General features: G+C 41.7%; 1 protein-coding gene across 5 annotated transcripts in view; it reads left to right on the top strand.

The window, feature by feature from the left end:
• Positions 1-206: 206 nt before the first annotated feature.
• LOC127056376 (retinol-binding protein 1) overlaps positions 207-21,962 on the top strand; it is a 130,504-nt gene continuing 108,748 nt past the window's right edge. The window contains exon 1 of one of the 5 annotated variants that reach the window (XM_050964159.1): positions 207-452. The gene's annotated coding sequence lies outside the window, so the exon portion shown is untranslated. The remainder of the gene's footprint in view (positions 453-21,962) is intronic. The other 4 variants (XM_050964160.1, XM_050964158.1, XM_050964162.1 and 1 more) reach the window with 4 other exon arrangements.

Here is a 21,962-nt window from a genome sequence, read left to right as displayed (position 1 = left end):
GGAGGCAGCCAAGCCCCTTCCCTGCTCAACGGGGCCTGGAGCGGGCCCGGCCCAGGCTCCGCCCCCGGGCGGACTCTCGTGCGCCCCTAGTCCCGGGTGACCCGCGTGCCCGCGCTCGTTGCGAGCTGCACCCACCCCCGCCCTGTATGTCCCGCCGGCAGGGACGGGCCCAGCGCCTGCGGCCCCCGCGAGCTGCGAGGGGCACCTCTGCGCCGCGGGCCCTGCCTAGGCGGAGGGCTGGTCAGTGTCAGTTCAAAGTAACTTCCCGCCCAGGCCAGGCTCCGTTCCCGGCCCAGTGAACGCCAGGCTGCTCTGGCCGGCACAGCTCCTCCCTGAAGATCCGCATGCACACGCCTTGGGGGAGGGCTGTTCTCAGACGTTATGCCGCCCCTCATGTCCCCCCCCCCCCCCCCCGGTGGCCTGTCTGCTCTCCGTTTTCCTTTGTAAAGCAGGTAATTGCAGCGCCCTTGGTGCGCTTGGCTGTAATCCATAGTTTAGCTGGAATGGTGGCGAAGCCTAGTGGGTTGCTCTGTAGGATCCGTGATCAGGTTTTGATTGTTGACCTCGCTGGTTTACTCTTAGTTTCTGCCACTTGTGTTTTGGTGACGGTTTTGAGAGCTTTGGCCCCCAGTTAAAAGGGATTCCTGAACTTAATGTGGCACGTGAGTGAGAGAGGAGGTGGTCTGGGTTTGACCTCTAAGCCACAGAGCATCTCGTGAACGCACTGTCCTTGTCAGGTCTTTCTTTGGAACTTTGATTCGTTCCTGGTCACCAGAAGAATGAATGACAAATCTGATTATCTGCCTTTAATGTTGCTTTTCAAACTTCTATGTGAAAAAATAAGAGAGAATTCCTTTAATTGTCTTTGTGTGCTGTATGGGCCTGTCTTTTATTTTCACAGAGAATAGGCAGGAGTAACGTAACATTGTTGATCTTTCTCTGCCTGCCAGATCCCTGCTTAAGCCAGAGGAGAAGGAAAAGGAAACTTCACTCTAGGAGCGGGGAAAGGAGGTACACCTCTACCCCGATATAATGCTGTCCTCGGGAGCCAAAAAATCTTACTGTGTTATAGGTGAAACTACATTATATGGAACTTGCTTTGATCCACCGCAGTGCGCAGCCCCACCCCACCGGAGCACTACTTTACCCCGTTGTATCCAAATTCGTGTTATATCGGGTCACGTTATATGGGGGTAGAGGTGTATGTGTAAGAGCAGGGAAGGGTGTAGTCTGATGAGGGAGTAGGTGTTTGGTGTGTGTTGCTGTTTAACTCTGTTTTGGATTTTTAAATGAAGGAAGATTAATTGAATTATAGGCACTGTAAGAGGCAACATTTACTATAATTTTTGGCAGTAGTATCAATTTATCCCCACAGCAAGATAAATAAACACATGCCTTTAAATTAAATGAGTGTAGAATATATTATATGGAGCTGCAAAACACAGCATAAACATTTTCTTTAAACAGGCACCAAAAATAAAAATTGGGGACTGGCCTGGATAGCTGAGGATGGCTAGATACAGTGTGAAAAAAGTAAGGCTTGGTAGCTGTCCACAAGAGAATGCCAGTGAAGAGAAGGAGACGGAGAAGGGGGGGAAAAAAAACCAGATTGCTCAACTCTTTTTCTTTGATTTTCTTGCAATATTTGGCTGTGCCTCCTTGCCTCCAGCTTTAAGCACGTCTGTTCTGTAATATACAACAACTGCTGCCTAATTTTATCACCAGTACTGATCCAATGCTCAATTGTAGAAGAACATTGAACTGTTTGGGGCTCTATCTTTTAGTGATTCAATGAGAGACAAAACAGAGACTCTGTTTGCTTGTAGTCACTAAGTCCTCAATTCTCCAAACATGCATATGATTAAAGTTATTAACATGCCCCAGTGTTTGTTTACAGGACTGGAACCTACCGATCACATGGAACTTTTTATAAGAGTAGAGATTAAGACCTTAATGTTTGGACCAAACTCCAACTTGGGTAATGACGTTCTTCACACTCAAATTTCCTCTGTAGTTACCACTGGATATACAATTTTTGCTTCGTGCCCTTTATGGTTTTATGTCGTTACTGTGTGCTGATAAATGGCTACTACAGTCAAACCAAAGGGTGAGTAAAGTGATCTTTATACACATAGACTGTAAAATGCTCTGGGATCCTTCAGGATAAAAGGTGTTAATATAATTTACTAATTCAGAAATGAACCTGTTAGCAGTTTTTTACTTTTAATTGTTTTATTATTATTTGTATTTTGATAGCAGCTGGGAGCCTCATTAGACCAGGACCTTGTTGTTCTAGATGCTGTACAAACATAGAGCTAGCAATGTAACTATTGGCTATCTGTAGTTAGGACTGTTTTTGACTTTTTGTTAGGCAGTTGTTTAGGCAGCAAGTAGAACAGATAGTAGAACCCCACTCTAGCTCCTATTTTTGGGGAGAAAGGGTAGTTTGAAAAATGAAGGTAAATGATTACTAAGTACTGTTTTCCCTGCAAACTTCCTTTTTTCTTTCTTCTTTACTTTTTTGACAGTAAGTGGAAAGCAAACACAACCAAGAATCAGAACTGGGAAAGTGAAGAGAGAGTCTGGGATAGACACTTAAAACTTCTTTCACTAAACAAGGGTACTCCACCAGGGAAGTAGATCTCATCGTGGAATGGACCACCCAAACACCCCTGTAGGAACCTTCTTTAATACAGAAAAAATAACCCCACTGATCGCACTCCCCTAGTTGTCTCCTTCCACCCCATGCTAGAATTCTTTCAGGGTATCATTATGCAATGAAACAACCTATTGTGGACTTGGTGGTGTCCACATTCTGAAAGAAATCTTTCTCAACTCCCCCCTCCCCCCCACCCCCCCGCCATTTCTGCCTTTAGACAACCTCTCTCCCCCAGCCTTGCCAAGGTCATCATCAGAAGCAAGCTCTCCACAGGTCAGGACACACGGACTCAAAGCGGTGCCAGAACAACAGATGCAAACCATGCAGACGTATCAATACTGCTGTGATGATCAGTCCCCACAGTCCGTCCCCCCTCCTTCCTTCGCAACACATCTTTCAATATCCATGAGTCCTACACTTGCCTATCAGAACATGTGGTGTATCTCATCCAGTACATCAAAAGCCACAACAACTCTGTGGGTGAAACTAGACAATCACTATGCTCTTGAATGAACTCATGGAAAAAATACATCCTATCACCTGAAGTGATTGCTCCATATCTAACCTCTCAGTTCTTACCTTCAAAGGAAACCTACACAATGCCTTAAAATGATGAGCCTGGAATTTAAATTCATTATGCTACTGGACATTAAAAACCATGGACTTAGCAGAGACAGGTTTATAGCTCATTACAACACTCTGTAACATGCCCTACTACCTGCTAACCCATAATTGCCCACTTCATTTTAAGTGGCCTCCTATAACATGTGTAGATCCCCTTATGCTTAGCAATCTGTCCCACCTTCTGTTTAGCTTGGACACTTTGCTTACCTTTTCCAGTCCTGAAGAAGAGCTCTGTGTAGATTGCAGTGTTGCCCATTCCACCAATATAGGAGGGCTTTAAACTAGGTTTGACAGGGACAGGTGAGCAAACCCCACAGGTAAGTGGGGAACAAGACCTGGGAGATGGGTTGGAAACAGGAGGGAGCACGGGCTATAATGGCAGTGAGGAAGGAGGGTCAGGGCAAAGCTGGGAGGCGAGATCAAACCAGTATCTTAGATGCCTATATACAAATGCAAGAAGTATGGGTAATAAGCAGGAAGAACTGGAAGTGCTAATAAATAAATACAACTATGACATTGTTGGCATTACTGAAACTTGGTGGGATAATACACACGACTGGAATGTTGGTGTGGATGGGTATAGTTTGCTCAGGAAGGATAGACAGGGGAAAAAGGGAGGAGGTGTTGCCTTATATATTAAAAATGTACACACTTGGACTGAGGTGGAGATGGACATAGGAGATGGAAGTGTTGAGAGTCTGGGTTAGGCTAAAAGGGGTAAAAAACATGGCTGATGTCGTGCTGGGAGTCTACTACAGGCCACCTAATCAGGTGGAAAAGGTGGATGAGGCTTTTTTCAAACAACTAACAAAATCATCCAAAGCCCAAGATTTGGTGGTGATGGGGGACTTCAGCTATCCAGATATATGTTGAGAAAATAACACCGCGGGGCACAGACTATCCAATAAGTTCCTGGACTGCATTGCAGACAACTTTTTATTTCAGAAAGTTGAAAAAGCTACTAGGGGGGAAGCTGTTCTAGACTTGATTTTAACAAATAGGGAGGAACTCGTTGAGAATTTGAAAGTAGAAGGAAGCTTGGGTGAAAGTGATCATGAAATCATAGAGTTTGCAATTCTAAGGAAGGGTAGAAGGGAGTACAGCAGAATAGAGACAATGGATTTCAGGAAGGCGGATTTTGGTAAGCTCAGAGAGCTGATAGGTAAGGTCCCATGGGAATCAAGACTGAGGGGAAAAACAACTGAGGAGAGTTGGCAGTTTTTCAAAGGGACGGTATTAAGGTCCCAAAAGCAAGCTATTCCGATGGTTAGGAAAGATAAAAAATGTGGCAAAAGACCACCTTGGCTTAACCATGAGATCTTGCGTGACCTACAAAATAAAAAGGCGTCATACAAAAAATGGAAACTAGGTCAGATTACAAAGGATGAATATAGGCAAATAACACAGGAATGCAGAGGCAAGATTAGAAAGGCAAAGGCACAAAATGAGCTCAAACTAGCTATGGGAATAAAGGGAAACAAGAAGACTTATTATCAATACATTGGAAGCAAGAGGAAGACCAAGGACAGGGTAGGCCCACTGCTCAGTGAGGAGGGGGAAACAGTAACTGGAGACTTGGAAATGGCAGAGATGCTTAATGACTTCTTTGTTTCAGTCTTCACTGAGAAGTCTGAAGGAATGTCTAATATAGTGAATGCTTATGGGAAGAGGGTAGGTTTAAAAGATAAAATAAAAAAAGAGCAAGTAAAAAATCACTTAGAAAAGTTAGATGCCTACAAGTCACCAGGGCCTGATGAAATGCATCCTAGAATACTCAAGGAGTTAATAGAAGAGGTATCTGAGCCCCTAGCTATTATCTTTGGGAAATCATGGGAGACGGGGGAGATTCCAGAAGACTGGAAGGGGGCAAGTATAGTGCCCATCTATAAAAAGGGAAATAAAAACAACCCAGGAAACTACAGACCAGTTAGTTTAACTTCTGTGCCAGGGAAGATAATGGAGCAGGTAATTAAAGAAATCATCTGCAAACACTTGGAAGGTGGTAAGGTGATAGGGAATAGCCAGCATGGATTTGTAAAGAACAAATCGTGTCAAACTAATCTGATAGCGTTCTTTGATATGATAATGAGCCTTGTGAATAAGGGAGAAGCGGTGGATGTGATATACCTAGACTTTAGTAAGGCATTTGATACGGTCTCGCATGATATTCTTATAGATGAACTAGGAAAGTACAATTTAGGTGGGGCTACTATAAGGTGGGTGCATAATTGGCTGGATAACCGTACTCAGAGAGTATTTGTTAATGGCTCCCAATCCCGCTGGAAAGGTATAACAAGTGGGGTTCCGCAGGGGTCTGTTTTGGGACCGGTTCTGTTCAATATCTTCATCAACGATTTAGATGTTCGCATAGAAAGTACGCTTATTAAGTTTGCGGACGATACCAAACTGGGAGGGATTGCAACTGCTTTGGAGGACAGGGTCAAAATTCAAAACGATCTGGACAAATTGGAGAAATGGTCTGAGGTAAACAGGATGAAGTTCAATAAAGATAAATGCAAAGTGCTCCACTTAGGAAGGAACAATCAGTTTCACACATACAGAATGGGAAGAGACTGTCTAGGAAGGAGTGTGGCAGAAAGAGATCTAGGGGTCATAGTAGACCACAAGCTTAATATGAGTCAACAGTGTGATACTGTTGCAAAAAAAGCAAACGTGATTCTGGGATGCATTAACAGGTGTGTTGTAAACAAGACATGAGAAGTCATTCTTCCGCTTTACTCTGCTCTGGTCAGGCCTCAGCTGGAGTATTGTTTCCAGTTCTGGGCACCGCATTTCAAGAAAGATGTGGAGAAACTGGAGAGGGTCCAGAGAAGAGCAACAAGAATGATTAAAGGTCTTGAGAACATGACCTATGAAGGAAGGCTGAAGGAATTGGGTTTGTTTAGTTTGGAAAAGAGAAGACTGAGAGGGGACATGATAGCAGTTTTCAGGTATCGAAAAGGGTGCCATCAGGAGGAGGGAGAAACCTTGTTCACCTTAGCCTCCAATGATATAACAAGAAGCAATGGGCTTAAACTGCAGCAAGGGAGATTTAGGTTGGACATTAGGAAAAAGTTCCTAACTGTCAGGGTAGTTAAACACTGGAATAGATTGCCTAGGGAAGTTGTGGAATCTCCATCTCTGGAGATATTTAAGAGTAGGTTTGATAAATGTCTATTAGGGATGGTCTAGACAATATTTGGTCCTGCCATGAGGGCAGGGGACTGGACTCGATGACCTCTCGAGGTCCCTTCCAGTCCTGGAGTCTGAGTCTATGAATAGAAGTTGGTCCAATAAAAGACCTCGTCTCACTGAGGAATCAATCAAAATAATAGAGAGTGGGGGAGAAGGTAGAATTGAAGTTTGCATGGCATAACTATATAGCAGGCAGTGGATAGAGAATGCACTGGGACTTGGAAAACTTGGGTTCTGTTCCTGATTTGGCCTTTGGCATGCTAGGTGACCACTCCATGTCTCAGTTTCCCCATCTGTAAAATGGTGATAAGGACTCCTTTGGCAAGTGCTTTGAGATCTATTGATGAAAAGTGCTAGATGAGACAATGATATAGTCAAACAGTATTGCATTTTTATAGTTTATATATATATATATATATAAATGGAAAAAGTTTTAAATATTTAGGTTGGTATTTTCAAAGAAGCTAAGGGAGTTTTAAAATAGAATGGGAGTTGGGAACCTAAATTCCTTAGGCTTTTTTGAAAATCCCAGTATTAATTATTTTAGTCAGCAGTCTGTGTACAAATAAGCACACCCGACAGGCAAGCAACATATGTTAGAACATAGATATGCCGCCAGAGGGAATTTTTTTTTATGCCCAGATTGTTTTGAAATCTCTGATTGCTTTGATTATTGTTTACTAGTTGAAATTCTAAACATATAGACTTGTGTGCATGGGGTGGAGGGGAAACCATTTAAATTATTGTTTTGAACAACAGGCTTGATGTACGAAATACCTAGCCCTCGTGGGAGAAGTTTTGCTTGTTTTATGTTTTGGTGTGGTGCTCTGATTACCCAAAGTCTTAGTCACAAATTTCCTATTAATTGTGATATGTTACTTTCAGGGTCACCTAGGTGTTACTGAATTTTGCAATTTTGTTTAAAATAGCAACAATAATACGTACAATATTAGCTCAAATGCCCAAGTCTGGTATCCTGCCTCTGGCAGCAGCCAAAACTTGAAACTTCAGAGAGTAATGAGAAAACCCATAATGCACTTAGCAAATTGTACAGTTCTGTATGTGGGAGAATAATTCCTCCTTGGTAGTTAGTGGTGGTCCGTTTATACCATGGAGCATTAGAATGATAATCTTTCTTAGATTATTTTTTTCTGTTCTATTTGAATTCTTTATTTCAGTAGAAGACACCAATTATTTGACTGGGAAACATTTTTTAATGACTAAACACTAAATTGTCAAGAGGTAGTTTCTCCCAGCAAAATAGGTGCCTTTCCATTATCTGGTTTTTAAAGGCTGAGCCATAGATGAATTGATCTCTCTTGTGTGTATCCCTTGTGTTCCTAGCGTCTAGAGCAGGAGTAGGGAACCTATGGCTCGCGTGCTGAAGGCGGCGCGCTAGCTGATTTTCAGTAGCACTCACACTGCCCGGGTCCTGGCCACTGGTCCAGGGGCCTCTGCATTTTAATTTAATTTTAAATTAAGCTTCTTAAACATTTTAAAAACCTTATTTACTTTACATACAACAATAGTTTAGTTATGTATTATAGACTTATAGAAAGAGACCTAAAAACGTTAAAATGTATTACTGGCATGCGGAACCTTAAATTAGAGTGAATAAATCAAGACTCAGCGCATCACTTCTGAAAGGTTGCCGACCCCTGATCTATAGCATCCCTTTGTTTCCTTCTATTCCCCTGTTGGTCGTTCTTTATCCATTTTTTGTCTCTTGTTTTATGCTTAGATTGTAAACTGTTTGGAGTAGCGTATAGCGTAGAGACGTACTGGTCCGTGACAGGGGCTTCCAGACATTTCAATAATAGAAATAATAAATAATATGTATAAGATTTGATTTACTATAATATAGCACTTGGCCTATTTTTTCAGTGCCCCCCCCATCTTACTAATCCTTTGCAAAATAATATATTAATGTAATGCTTGCTTTTTTCCTATACAAGTGTTCGGTTACTACTGGCAATGCAGAGCTAGTAATTATGTTCTTTCTAAGGAAGAAATTAAAGATCATTTTAAATAGGAAACAAATAATTAGCAATTAAAATGATATCATGCTAATAAAAAACCCGTAAATGTAAAACGTGAGCAAACACTTATTACATTTTGAAACTGGAAAGTGAGTGAAGAAAGCATTGGGCTTTTAAACAGTTTAGTTATAGTGTCACCTACAAAAATTTGTTGGAAATTCTGTGTGTTACTGTGGGATTTTTGTATTTGCATATGGTTTCCTTGCTGAGTGTTCTACAGTAGAAATTCCTGCTGCTTGCATTAGGTTGCTCCATGCTGTAGCTAGATTCACAAGCAAAGCTGGTTTGGGTTAACTGTTGTGCTTCTTTACCATATTTTCAAGTCATTATTTGTAAGTAGTTTGTGCTTTCATAACTGATTTTGGTTTCACAAGTGCTTAAAATGGGGGCGGGAAAAGAGGAAGAGGCATAAAGCATCGCAGGTGTAGCAAAATGAATAAATAAACTCAAACCTGTTACTGAAAAATACTTCAAACTCTGTTTTACCAAAAATGCTGCTTGCAGATTAGGATAAGCCCCCCACTTTTTTCAGACCACTTTAAATACTGGCTTTCACCAGGGGCACTGGAAAAGGATGAGCAAATGGGGAAGGGGATGTAGAGGAGTGAATGGGGGGGGGCAGGGTCTTGAGAGGAAAGGGGTGTGTGGGGAGAAGGGCCATCACGGGAGGGCCGGGCTACGGTTTGGGTGCTGGCGCTCCCCCCATTTTCAGCGAGTTTCTGCCACCCCTGCTTTAACCCCAAATAAATTTATTTTGCTAACTCTGAAAGAATTACAAGTTAGATAATAGAACTGTTTTATTTCTGAACTGACCATTCTAGTGGAATTGTGGAGGGTTTTTATAATTGAGCCTCTAGTGGTTTGAAAATGAAGATGCTACTTGGCTAAATTGGCTGATCACTTGGCCTGGGAATACTGACGTCACAGGTTTTAGTCATGTGTATAACTTTTTCCTTAACATGAATGATTGCTACTTGCAGGGCACTGTTAATCATGTGCAACGAACAAACTTATATTTAGGAGTCAAGATAGATCTCTCATTCAGTACCCTCTTTGGACTTAATTCTTTAGTCCTTGTGCAGGCAAAACTCTAATACTGCAGGGATAGGGACCTATATGGGATGAATAGAAGCAGCTCTGGTTTAAGTGAGTGGGAATATCAGGAATTGTTGCGTAAGTAATCACGAAGGCTTCCGTGCTGCAAATTGTGCGCAAACAGACTCCTAGCACAGTTTATTTGTTTGATTGACTTTTGTGAGGCTTCATGAACAGCACGGGTCTGCCTATGGGCAATGCATAGTGGGATCCGGGAGTAACCAAACTGCTTACATTGCCCCCAATAGGCGTAGATCATGGAAAGGCTCTTGTGGCTAGCCTTGATTTGACTCTTTTCATATGTAATTATGGGTTAGTGAATTTCCTCTGCTTTTTGTTAAGTAGATAAATAAAAAAGTGAAACCGTGCAAGTATACAGTAATACATGATATACTCAAATGTTATCTTCAAAAAGAACAGGAGTACTTGTGGCACCTTAGCGACTAACAAATTTATTTGAACATAAGCTTTTGTGGGCTACAGCCTCACTTCATTGGATGCATGTAGTGGAAAATACAGTAGGAAGGTATATAAACACAGACAGGGAACGTGAAACAATGGGCGTTACCATACACACTATAAGGAGAGTGATCAGTTAAGATGAGCTATTATCAGCAGGAGAGAAAAAGAACTGTTTGTAGTGGTAATGAAAATGGCCCATTTCCAGCAATTGACAAGGAGATGTAAGGAACTGTGTGTGGGGGGAGGGGGGTGCACGATAAGCATGGGGAAATAATTTTTCTTTGTGTAATGGCCCATCCACTCCCAGCCTTTATTCAAGCCTAGTTTGATGGTGTCCAATTTGCAGATTAATTCCAGTCTCTCCTTGGAGTCTAAGTTTTTTTGGTTGTAATATTGTGACTTTTAGATCTGTAATCAAGTGGCCAGGGAGATTGAAGTGTTCTCCAACTGGTTTTTGAATGTTATAATTCTTGATGTCTGATTTGTGTCTATTTATTCTTTTATATAGAGACTGTCCGGTTTGGCCCTTTTTACAGATCTAGACTAACACAGCTGCTACTCTGAAACTTGTCAAATTATATCATATTTTTATATTTTATATAATTACTGTAAAAGGCATAATTTTAAAAAGTAACAATTTATTAGAGCAAATGCGTGAAGTCCTACTTTACTGAAGAATAAGTAGAAAGACCCTGAGGAGTTCCTTTTTAACCCTGAAAACGTAAATAATGTAAGTGAATTGAGATAAGGGAAATATGATCTTGACAAAGGCCCTGACATTGCATACAGTTTGAAACATGTTTAATTTTATGCACATAAGTTTCTTGAATTCCGTGCGTCTTCTCTTGTTAATAAAGCTTCCCACAGGCATAAAATTTGGCAGGATCAGGCCTCAAATCAGGAAATTTGTCTGAAGACATGGGCAACCGCAGCACCCTCAATTGAGTGCACCTGTGCAGTCCCATTAATGGGATGCAGGGGTCTGTGCTGGAATATCCCACTGTGGATTTGGTAGTTAATTTTTGGTGAATTATTTAATGTGTGAATTTTTGTGAGCGAATACAGTATTTATAACTAACATGGATTAGTTTTAGTACACACGTAATGATTTTACAAACCACATGGGCTGTTATGAGATGCTTTGTTGCTGTTTAATATCAGTGAAAATTTGTCAGTTTGATGACTTTGATGTCAGTTCTTTGCAATGGCATAAAAAGGATAAAGAACTTTAAATTTTTAAAAAATGCAAGTGCAGGTTGCATTTCAGAGGAGAAGGTTTTGATAAAAGGACAAAACAAATTTAAGAGACATTTTTAAATGTTTTTCAGAGATGTAATAACAGCGAACACTTCCCCAAGATTTAAATTTTCAAACTTAATTCATGTTATGAATATATTTTTCCTTGTTTTAGAGTTTAGCGAGCCTGGTATTTTTAATTTAAAAGAAAATAATGATGCTGCAACTGAATTGAAATGATACAAAGAAGGCACATTGATGCATCTGTGGCTGGGAATCTGCCTTTGATATAGTTTCTAGTGGAGTAATTTGAAGAGCAAAGTAAAACATTGTGATATGAAGGGGCGTCAGCTTGAGGGAAGGAGCAGGCAATTCCACAGTGGCTTATTCCCTCTGTTAGCACCTCAGGCATTTGAAATTCATGGTAGGGAGACATATTGCAGGTTATCTGTCAGGCACCATGCCCATGGATATGCTGCTGCCAGCTGCCATTTGCTCAGAAAATTACTACTTAGACCAAGAAAGAACATTTTAAAGCTTAAAGCCAAGAAAAATGGAGGGTCCTCCCCAAATAAAGCTCCACTCCATCTCATGTGCTGAGCAAGGAAACTATTTACATAACAGATTTATTTTCAAGATGACAAAATCTGCATGCCTGTCTCTATCACTGTCTGTATTTAAATGCCAGGGTTTGTCTCCACAGTCGAATGTGAAAAAGCCCAAATGATCCATTGTGTTCTTATATGGTCACTGATTTGGAGAAGACTAGGATCTGTCAGAATAACAGGCCTAGAGTTTTATCTGCAGCTGATAAAAATTAGGAACAGACTGTTATGCTTTGACTATACACTCAGGAGGTGGGGTCTGCTTTGTATTTTAATAGGCTGTGACTGATAATTGATTATTATCTTAATTTAATAATTGGAGATACACCTATCTCCTAGAACTGGAAGGGACCTTGAGTCCAGCCCTCTGCCTTCACTAGCAGACCAAGTACTGATTTTTGCCCCAAATCCCTAGGTGGCCCCCTCAGGGATTGAACTCTCAACCCTGAGTTTAGCAGGTCAATGCTCAAACCACTGAGCTATCTTCCCGCCATGTCATTTTTAAATAGAAGGCAAATGAAATCAAAATAAATGAGGTGCACTTCAGTCACTGGCATTTCACAGAACCACAGTCAGTTATGTGGCCCTGATGTGGTTTTATGAATGGTATCTTGGGAGTGTCTGTGTCTAATATTTATAGCAGCCTTGCAAAATTCTGCTTGGCTGAGGTCAGTATTTCATCGATGAGCAAATAGAATATTCTGTACCACTGAAATAAACAAATGTACCTCATCTATATAATTATTTATATGATGCTAGTCACCAAAGTATCTAGGTGTGGATCCACTGGTAAATTTTTGTGATAGTTATGCAGTACTGCCCTGGACAAAAATGCACACTGAAAGGAATATATCAGCTTGAATATTTTTTGTTGTGGAGATGTTCCCATAATTTTATGGTGTTAGGATGGGTTGATCACTGACTGGCAGTATTTTTTAAGGAGGTCGTGAATGCCAGGAGTTTTAGCCAAGTTTTCCTGTGAGGTTGTGGGAGGATCAATGAGATTTTATATTCTTTAGCTAACTTTGTTATCTAAAAAATGTAGCTTTTGGGACATATTACCCGCTGGCATAAATCAGTGTAACTCTGCTGTCTTCAGTGAAGCTGCACTGATCTACACCATCTAAATATTTGGCCCTTTAAGTTCATGAGGTAGGTTGTGGTCTCTCACCTGTACAAATCTAGTTTTAGTGAAGTTACGCCAGATTTCCCCCAGTGCAATATGATCAGAATCTTGTCCTATATTTCTAGAATTCAGTTTTTCTGGCTTGTCTAGAAAATTTAATGTAATCTATGGGTCAAACTGGCCCTTATTGTGCAAGTGTCAATGTCTTGTCCTTCAGTTTACTAACTTTATTGCATACTTGAAGGTTCATACATTAAACTGCACTGCTCAGCACTGTATTGTACATTCTAATAATTAATGAAATGGCTCGAGTTACTGATGGTTTCAGCAGAATTTACTGTGATCATCTGTAACATCATCTATTATTGATGTATTGCAGGAATATAAGCAATACAAGAAGAACTCACAGTGATTCCCTAATGAAAGTTATAATAATTGTTTTATCTTAAAAGCTATTTGATATGGAGAAAGTGTGTCCTCCACATTTTTAAAGGTATCAGCATGCCTGCTTTGTGCAGCCACATGATTTACCAGATTCCTCAAAGTGACCCTTTCAACTTGTTCACGCGGGAATTTGACCAGCAGTACCACATCTCTTGAAGGATCCTGATGTGCTTTTTGAACTACATGCAGCATTGCCTATAGTGTAGCTGCTTTTCGAGTGTAAGGTGGCATTTGGGAACAACCAATTATAACCTTCTTTGAATTGATTTTTTGAATATCATAATTGGAATACCCTGAAAAGCACATTTTTGAATGAGTATACTAAACCGTTTACTGTGGCGATACTTGAGCCTGTATATAATAATGGTCTCTTAACAATCTTGTTACTCTCAAGCTTGCATCTTTATTTTTCTCAGTAGTTAAATATAAAGGTGTGTTCATACTACGGAGCCAAATTATTAAAGCTATAATATCATAGACAATAAAGTACTTTAAACAATCCTTTTAAATCTCAAACCTGACATGCATATTTCTTCCTCTGATCTTACTTCTATTGTATTTGTGAACTAAGGGTAATTAAAGTATTTTTTTTCAAGCATTCCTAAAGCACACCTTTTATTTTATTTTTTTTTCTAATGGGATTTCAGGCTCCTAGACTTTGATGTGATGCTTTGAGGCACACATCTCCTATGTATGATACCTGGGCAGTAAGCAGCTGAATGGGCTTGTGCTCTGCTGTCTTGCAGTTTTCAAGCAATGTAGCAGCAAATAACTTTAAGCATATGAAGACGGTTTTGAAGTCCAGTGGTTATTTGGAAAAAGAACTACATGGGAATATAACCTTTGTCTTAAATGATTGTCTGCCATTTTTGTCAAGCAGCAGAGCAGATTTGAATGTGGCTTGCTGTGCGGTAATTGCACAATCATAAAATGTTACTATGCAACTTAATATTTCTGTTTCTTGAATAAAATGGTCTGGCTAGCAGATCTTCAAATGCCAGGTTTTCTTGTTTGCCTTGCCTCTGACCTTTTTAGCACCAGCGGTTCAAAAGAAAAGTTTTTCCAGTGACAAGCCATAATTTAAGAAATGATGGATGCATAATAGGGTATAACAGCTAGAGAATTTTTTTTAGGACACATTTGAATAGTTCTGTTTCCAAAGTTTACTGTAGAAAAATAGTAGTGAATCTACAGCTATACACTGCAATTCTGTAGTCATACCACTCTGCTGTGGTCCTACACGTTTTAACCAACTAATTAGGGCCATGCTTGGTTGAATATTTCGATGGGAAACTAAGTGTCATGGAAACTGTTTGGCAGTTCAGCAGGTGGGACTCTTCACTTTGTCAGTAATGAATCAGAGCCCTAGTATATTGTTAGGGGCACTGGACTGTTGTTTGAGACATAAAACATGAGTTCTGAACCTTTGTGTCCGTTAAAATTCACATATTACTTTTTGTAAAAGTAAGGGTGTTTCCTGAGTTCTGATTTCTCCAAGGTAGTTAAATTCTACCTACCTGCATCTCTCCTGCAGTTTCAGTTGAATAGAGTATTTTTTTTCTTCATTTCTTGTCTTAAATTTCTGTGTAGTGCAACTGTACATTAAGTAGCTACTGCAGAACTGGTTGCATTTAAGTATGAAATAAAGCATTCTCCTAACTTCCCTTACAGGGAGGTTTGGATGAGCACTTAGGGTATGTCTGCGCTATGAAATTACGTCGATTTTTATAGAATTGATATTTAGAAACCGATTTTATACAGTCGATTGTGTATGTCCATACTAAGCCCATTAAGTCAACGGAGTGCGTCCTCACTACCGTGGCTAGCATCGACTTACAGAGCGGTGCATTGTGGGTAGCTAACCCAGTTACTGCAGTCTCTGCTGCCCACTGGAATTCTGGGTTAAGCTCCCAATGCCTGATGGGGCAAAAACATTGTCATGGGTGGTTTTAGGTACATATCATCAGGCCTCCCTCCCTCCGTGTAAGCAACGGCAAACAATTATTTCTTGCCTTTTTTTTCCTGGGTTACCTGCGCAGATGCCATACCGCGGCAAGCATGGAGCCCGCTCAGCTCACCATCACCGTACGTCTCCTGGATGCTGCTGACAGATGCAGTACAGCATTGCTACACAGCAGCAGCTCCTTGCCTTCATGGTAGATGGTTCAGTAGGACTGGTAGCCTTTGTATGTCTCCTGGGTGCTCCTGGCAGACTTCAGTGATGTCAGTCGGAGTGCCTGGACAGATATGGCTGTCCTCCTCCTAGAGCACCGAATGGGAGCCAGAGACTCCAGGTCATTCTCTTCTTTAAGTTTCGTCTCATGGAGGTTCAGTCCTGCCTGGAATATCATGTGAGCTGGAGGCTTCTGCCTCAGGCTGCTCTCCCAGCCGGCAGCACTGCGTGGTTGCATCTACCCCAGCCTACCTCTTGCTCCCATGGCTCATGAAGCCTGAACAGTACTAAGGAGCAATTCAACTATAGGCTGAGCAAGAGCAGAATGGTGATTGAATGTGCCTTTGAACATTTAAAAGCTCGCTGGCAATGTTTTCTGACTAGGTCAGACATCAGCACAACCAACATTCCCATCATTATTGCTGCTTGCTATGTGCTCCACAATATCTGTGAGAGTAAGGGGGAGACATTTATGGAGGAGTGGGCGGTTGAGGCAAATCGCCTGGTGTCTGATTTTGAGCAGCCAGACACCAGGGCAATTAAAAGAGCACAGCAAGGCGCGCTGCACATCAGAGAGGCTTTGAAAACCAGTTTCATTACTGGACAGGCTTTGGTGTCACAATTGTGTGTTTCTCTTTGATGCAAACCCACCTCCTTTGTTGATTTTAATTCCCTGTAAGCCAACCACCTCCCTCCCTTCGAAATAAAGTAACTATTATTTTGAAACCATGCATTCTTTATTAATTAAAAAAAAGATAACGGACAAGGTAGCCGAGGTGGGTTGGAGGAGGAGAGAAGGACAAGGCCACATTGCTTATTGTAGCCACACTAAGATTCAAACTGTTTGAATGACAACCTTCTGTTGCTTTGGCCTCTGGAGTGGAGTGGCTGGGTGCCTGGAGCCTTCCTCCCCGCCCCCCGCCGCATTCTTGGGCATCTGGGTGAGGAGGCTATGGAACGTGGGGAGGAGGGTGGGTGATTATACAGTGGATGCAGCGGGAGTCTGTGCTCTTGTTGGATTTCCTGCTCCCCCACCAGATGCTTCATCGTGTCCGTTTGCTCCCCCAGCAGACGCTTCATTATGTCCATTTGCTCCCTCATTAGCTTCAGCATCATGCCCTACCTCTGCTCTTTGCACTCACTTAATTCTTTCCTGGCTGCTGCCACTGAATGCCTCCATGCATTAAACTGTGCCCTATCAGTGCAGGTGAACTGCATGAGCTTGGAAAACGTTATCGCGAGTGCGTTTTTCTCATATTCTAATCTGTGATAACCTCAGGGATGGAGATGATAAGGGGTGGGGGAAGCGTGGAAACATTCTCTGCTCTACAATTCTGCAGGGACTGCATGGTCACCTGTGCTGCTGAGTTCGTCACACTGACCAAACAGGAATTGAAATTCAAAAGTTCCTGGGTTTTTTCCTGTGTACCTGGTTAGTGCATCGGAATTCAAAGTGCTGTCCAAAGCAATAACAGTGGAGCATTCTGGGATAGCTCCCGGAGGCCAATACCGTTGATTTGCGTCCACACTACCCCAAATTCGACCCAGCAAGGTCGATTTTAGCGCTAGTCCCCTCGTTGGGGAGGACTACAGAAGTCAATTTTAGAGCCCTTTAAGTCGACAGAATGGGGTTGGTTGTGTGGACGCATTCATATTAAAATCGACCTAACATGGCTAAATTCGACCTAACCCCATAGTGTAGACCAGGGCTTAGATAATGAAATGTGTTTAGAGATCCTCGGATGAAAGAAACTGTATTCTTACATATTTAAGCTTTAGTTTAAACCATAAATAAATGTAGTAGTTTTAAATCTGGAAGAAGGGTATAGTGGGGGACTTCAGAAATAAAATCATTATCTTAGAAACCGCATCTTGGACAGCCTTGAGGCCCTGTATTGACTAACCCTAACATCACTCCTGAGAGGTAGCTAAATATCATTATCCCCATTTTATAGATAGAGATGGATAAGGATGTGAATTTGTGAAGTGCAGAATGACTGATGTTTCCATTAAAATCAATCAGAGTATTGCAATCTCAGAAAATAAGCCCATAAATTATTGTAAGGTTCATGGTCGCATAAGTAGTCTGTAACATAACTAGTGATAGAACCCAGAGCTCCTGACTGTACTCCTCTTTAGCCACAAGGTTATCTTCCCCAATTATTTGTATTTCCCATAGAACTCTGGCTTAGACTGCAACGTATGTGTGACTGGCTGCTAAGTATCTCCTCTTAGACGCTTGCAAAACAAAAAACATGTATCAGCAGTTAAAATTGTTGAATTACTTGTGCACAACTTCCCTCAAAAGGACGTATTCCTTTCTCTCAAGATATAGTATGTAGGAGAGAGGGTGAAAATTATACCTTTTGCTGAAAACCATTAATGGTGTACCCATTTAATCAGTGCAGTTGCTGGGGAATAAATTCAGCATGGTTGATTTCACTGACTAAACACTGTGTAGATGTTTGTACCTGGTGATGTTTGCAAACCTATTTACAGTAACTAACAGGTGCAAGTTGGTGTTTGTTGACCTTATAGTTAAATTGGTGCAGGCTTTTTACTAACTTAATGCTACATCCCTACTATTAAACAAATGAAGCAATGTACCTTTCAGAACTGTTTTAATGGTTTATACAATGGTTATTTTTATGTAACACATGAAATAAGTGTCAGCCTCCTGGCACAAAGTGTAAGGATTTGACAGTTGAGATGGTCTTTTAATTGACTAGTTTATTTCTACTGTGTGACTAGTTAAGGCAGTTCTACTGTATATGAATGTAAGTAAAGTAGATGCTTTATATTTATTGAAAGGTTAAAGGTATTTGAAGCCATATCAACAACAGAACTCAGTAAATTTGAAAATTAACGTGTGTCTACATTGGAGTGACATAAGGTTGATTGCGGAAGAGAAATTTGTGGTATTTAAAGTTTTTTCTCCTGATTTTGGTATTGGAAGATTTTTGCCATTGATGTAAAGAATCAGAGCTTGGGTTTCTTTCAGGAGAAAGAGGTGTCTAGTCAGTTGCACTGCAGCTTGAACAGCTCTTGTAGAACTTATGATCCATTTCCATTCAGGCCTAGAGCCTTCTCAGTAGTTTCTAAAACAAGCACGTTTGTTTTTCAATTCTTTAGCTCCATCAGTACAGCTGAAATAGTCCCCGTTGGGGGAAGAAGTAAATTGCCCAGCCTTGCCTTGAATCTGGAAGATCAAATCCTTCCTTTTTATAATAGTAGTTAAAGTTAACATTTCCCTTGTATTTGATTTATCTCAGGAGCGTAGATGAAAAGACAGTTAACACTCTTCATTCTGTTCTCTTTGCTAGTACTCTGCTTGATTTTAAGCCTGTAGCTAATTAATGTCATGCAGAAAGTTTTGTGTGAATGTGTGCCTTGTCTACACCTGAGAATAACCTCATCCAGCAGTCGGTGTAGCTATACAGGGGGTCCCTCGTATACATCTCCCCCTCATCCGTTGTTTTGGATATCCGTCGCTCATCAGTAGGGGAACGTTTTCCAATTTACGTTGGTCCTGATCTGCATATCTGGATAGAGACTGACATGAATTGGAACATGTTCCCCTATTGTACAGTACAGTACTGTACTTGCCTGTACTGGCCATGTTCAAGGTTTATTATCTATGGAGGACGTTCTCCATGCTGATTAAGGAGACAGCAGGTGAAGGAAAGCCCAGTGTAAAGGAGTTTTGGAAGTCCTACAGCATCTTGAACGGCTTGGAAAATATTGACGTGTCATGGGAAGAGGTCACTTCTCAATGTATGAATGGCATTTGGCGCCGTGCATGGCCAGATGCTGTCCATAACTTTGTGTGGTTTGATGCCATTCCTGCTCTCAAGCAAGAAATTGTCAAGTTGGCAAAGGATGTCGGCTTCGAAAAGGTGGAGGAGAAGGATGTACAGGAGTTGTTGGAAGTCTCATGCTGAGCAAATGACAAATGAGGAACTGACTGAGCTGCTGGACTAACAACGGATAGCCGAAGAAAGCGAGGAGGAGGATGTAGGGCAGGAAGCCAGGAGTCTGACAAGAAAGAATCTCTCCTGTTTCTTTGGATTGCTGGATGAGATGACGAAAATCATATAGAGCAGTGATCCTTTTCGTGAACGGTCTGCCAAAGTCTGCAGGGCTGTCAATGACGCAGTGGCTTGCTACAGGGAGATCTGTCATTCAGAGATTCATGCAGGAGAGCAGATGTTGATAAAATCCTTTTTTAAGATTTCTGCAAACAAAACGCCAGCTTAAGAAAACCTAGCCGCCACCCCTACCTAAATTTAGTGTAATTGACACTGTTTTATATTGTATTGTATTTACTATATTAGAATGTTCTATGTGTTTGAACAGTGTTAGTAGGGTCCTTCATTATTTTATTCAATGTTTTTATATGTATAATGTGTACTGTAGAACCTGTCCTAAAAAGGTACACAGTTTAGGTGAAAAGCGCATTTTCGTAGGCAAGTGTGAAGTTGTGAATGCATTCTCTCCCTTATTCCATTATTTCTTATGGGGAAAAATTCTCCGATATACATCGTTTCAATATTCATCGCCCTTTTCAAGAACGCAACCCCAGTGTATACAGGGAACCCCCTGTGTTAGTGCTGATCTCTATGCGTAGACAGCTTGAAGAAAGGATAACACTAACTCCAATTGGTGCAAATCCTTGCCTGCCTTGTTCTATGTTTAGTGGTTGGCACTGGGTCAGATACCCTGACTGCTGAATCAGGGCTCTTCCTGTGGCCATGTCTACACTACAAACTTTGGTCAGCTCACATTGTCAGCCTACATCTGCTGAAGTTTGTAAATCTCTCAGGCATGTGCATATTTGACTACTTGCATCAGCATTGTGCATGCTTACCTTGAGTGCTTGTGCATGGCTGGAGCACCCACGGAAAAAAATTACGGGTGCTTAGCACTCACCAGCAGTCAACCTCCCCTTCCCCCCCCCCACTCCTGCACACCGACGGCCCTGCCAATCAACTCCTCCCCCTCCCTCCCACTGCATCCCGCTGCAGCGTGGAGGAGCCGCTGGGAGGGAGGAAGGGGGAGGAGCGGAGTGGGAACAGGAAGAAGCAGGGTGCAGCCTAGGGGGAAAGGGTGAAGTGGATGTGGAAATGGGGTGGAGCTGGGGTGAGAAGAGGCGGGTGGGGACTTGGGGGAAGAGATGGAGTAGGGGCAGGCCTGGGGCTGAGTGGGGGTTGAGCACCACCGGGAAAAATTAGAAGCTGGAAGGGACCTTGAGAGGTTATCTATTCCAGTCCTCTGCACTCATGGCAGAACTGAGTATTATCTAAACTGGGATTCTCAAACTAGGGGGCGGGACCCCTCAGGGTTGTGAGGTCGTTACATGGGGGGGTCACGAGCTGTCAGCCTCCACCCCAAACCCCGTTTTGCTTCCAGCATTTATAATGGGTTCAATATATAAAAGTGTTTTTAATGTACAAGGGGGAATCACACTCAGAGGCTTGCTGGGTGAAAGGGGTCACCAGTACAAAAGTCTGAGAATCCCTGATCTAGACCATACCTGACAGGTGTTTCTCTAACCTGCCCTTAAATCTCCAGTGATGGAGATTCCACAGCCACCCTAGAATGTTTTCGGGGTCAGTTTACTGAGGAACCGCAAAAAACAATTCAAGGTTGTTGGTGTTGGTCTTGGAGCTGCAGATGGTGGAGTGCTGCTTCTGGGCCTGAGGAATGAATACTGATTGGTGGGATTGCATCATAATGTAGATTTGGGTCAAGGAGCAATGGCTGCAGAAAGCCACATTCCTAAATCTGTGTGCTGGGCTTGCCTCAGCCCTCCAGGGCAGGGACACCAAAATGAGAGCTGCACTGACAGTGGAGAAGGGATTGGCACTTTATTCCTGGGGGAATTCTGTACCAAAAAATTAAAAATTCTATGTAGAATATTTTAAAATTCTGCATATTTTGTCAAAATAACACAATGTAATCATGCCAGTTTCAATAATGTTGGTAATTTATTTCAAATATCTGTCAGCAAGTATTTCTGTAACAATACAGACGACAAAAAAAGGTTCAGGAAATGTTTTATGACAAATAGATGGCTTACTAGGCATATTAATATAGAACTTTGAGTAATAATTAAGGCTACATTTTAGTCACTGGTATTTTTAGTAAAAGTCATGGACAGGTCGCGGGCAGTAAACAAAAATTCGCAGCCTGTGACCTGTCCATGACTTTTACTGTATACCTCTGACTAAAACGTTGGGGTGGGGGGTGTCTGGGGAGGGAAGCCTGGGTGCTGCAGGGGGAGCGGCAGTAAGCAGCCCAGGAC

The sequence above is a fragment of the Gopherus flavomarginatus genome, chromosome 8 (genome assembly GCF_025201925.1).
Source record: "Gopherus flavomarginatus isolate rGopFla2 chromosome 8, rGopFla2.mat.asm, whole genome shotgun sequence".
Taxonomy (NCBI): domain Eukaryota; kingdom Metazoa; phylum Chordata; order Testudines; family Testudinidae; genus Gopherus; species Gopherus flavomarginatus.
Note: the sequence above shows the minus strand (reverse complement) of the source record. Positions and strands in the feature narration are given on the sequence as shown.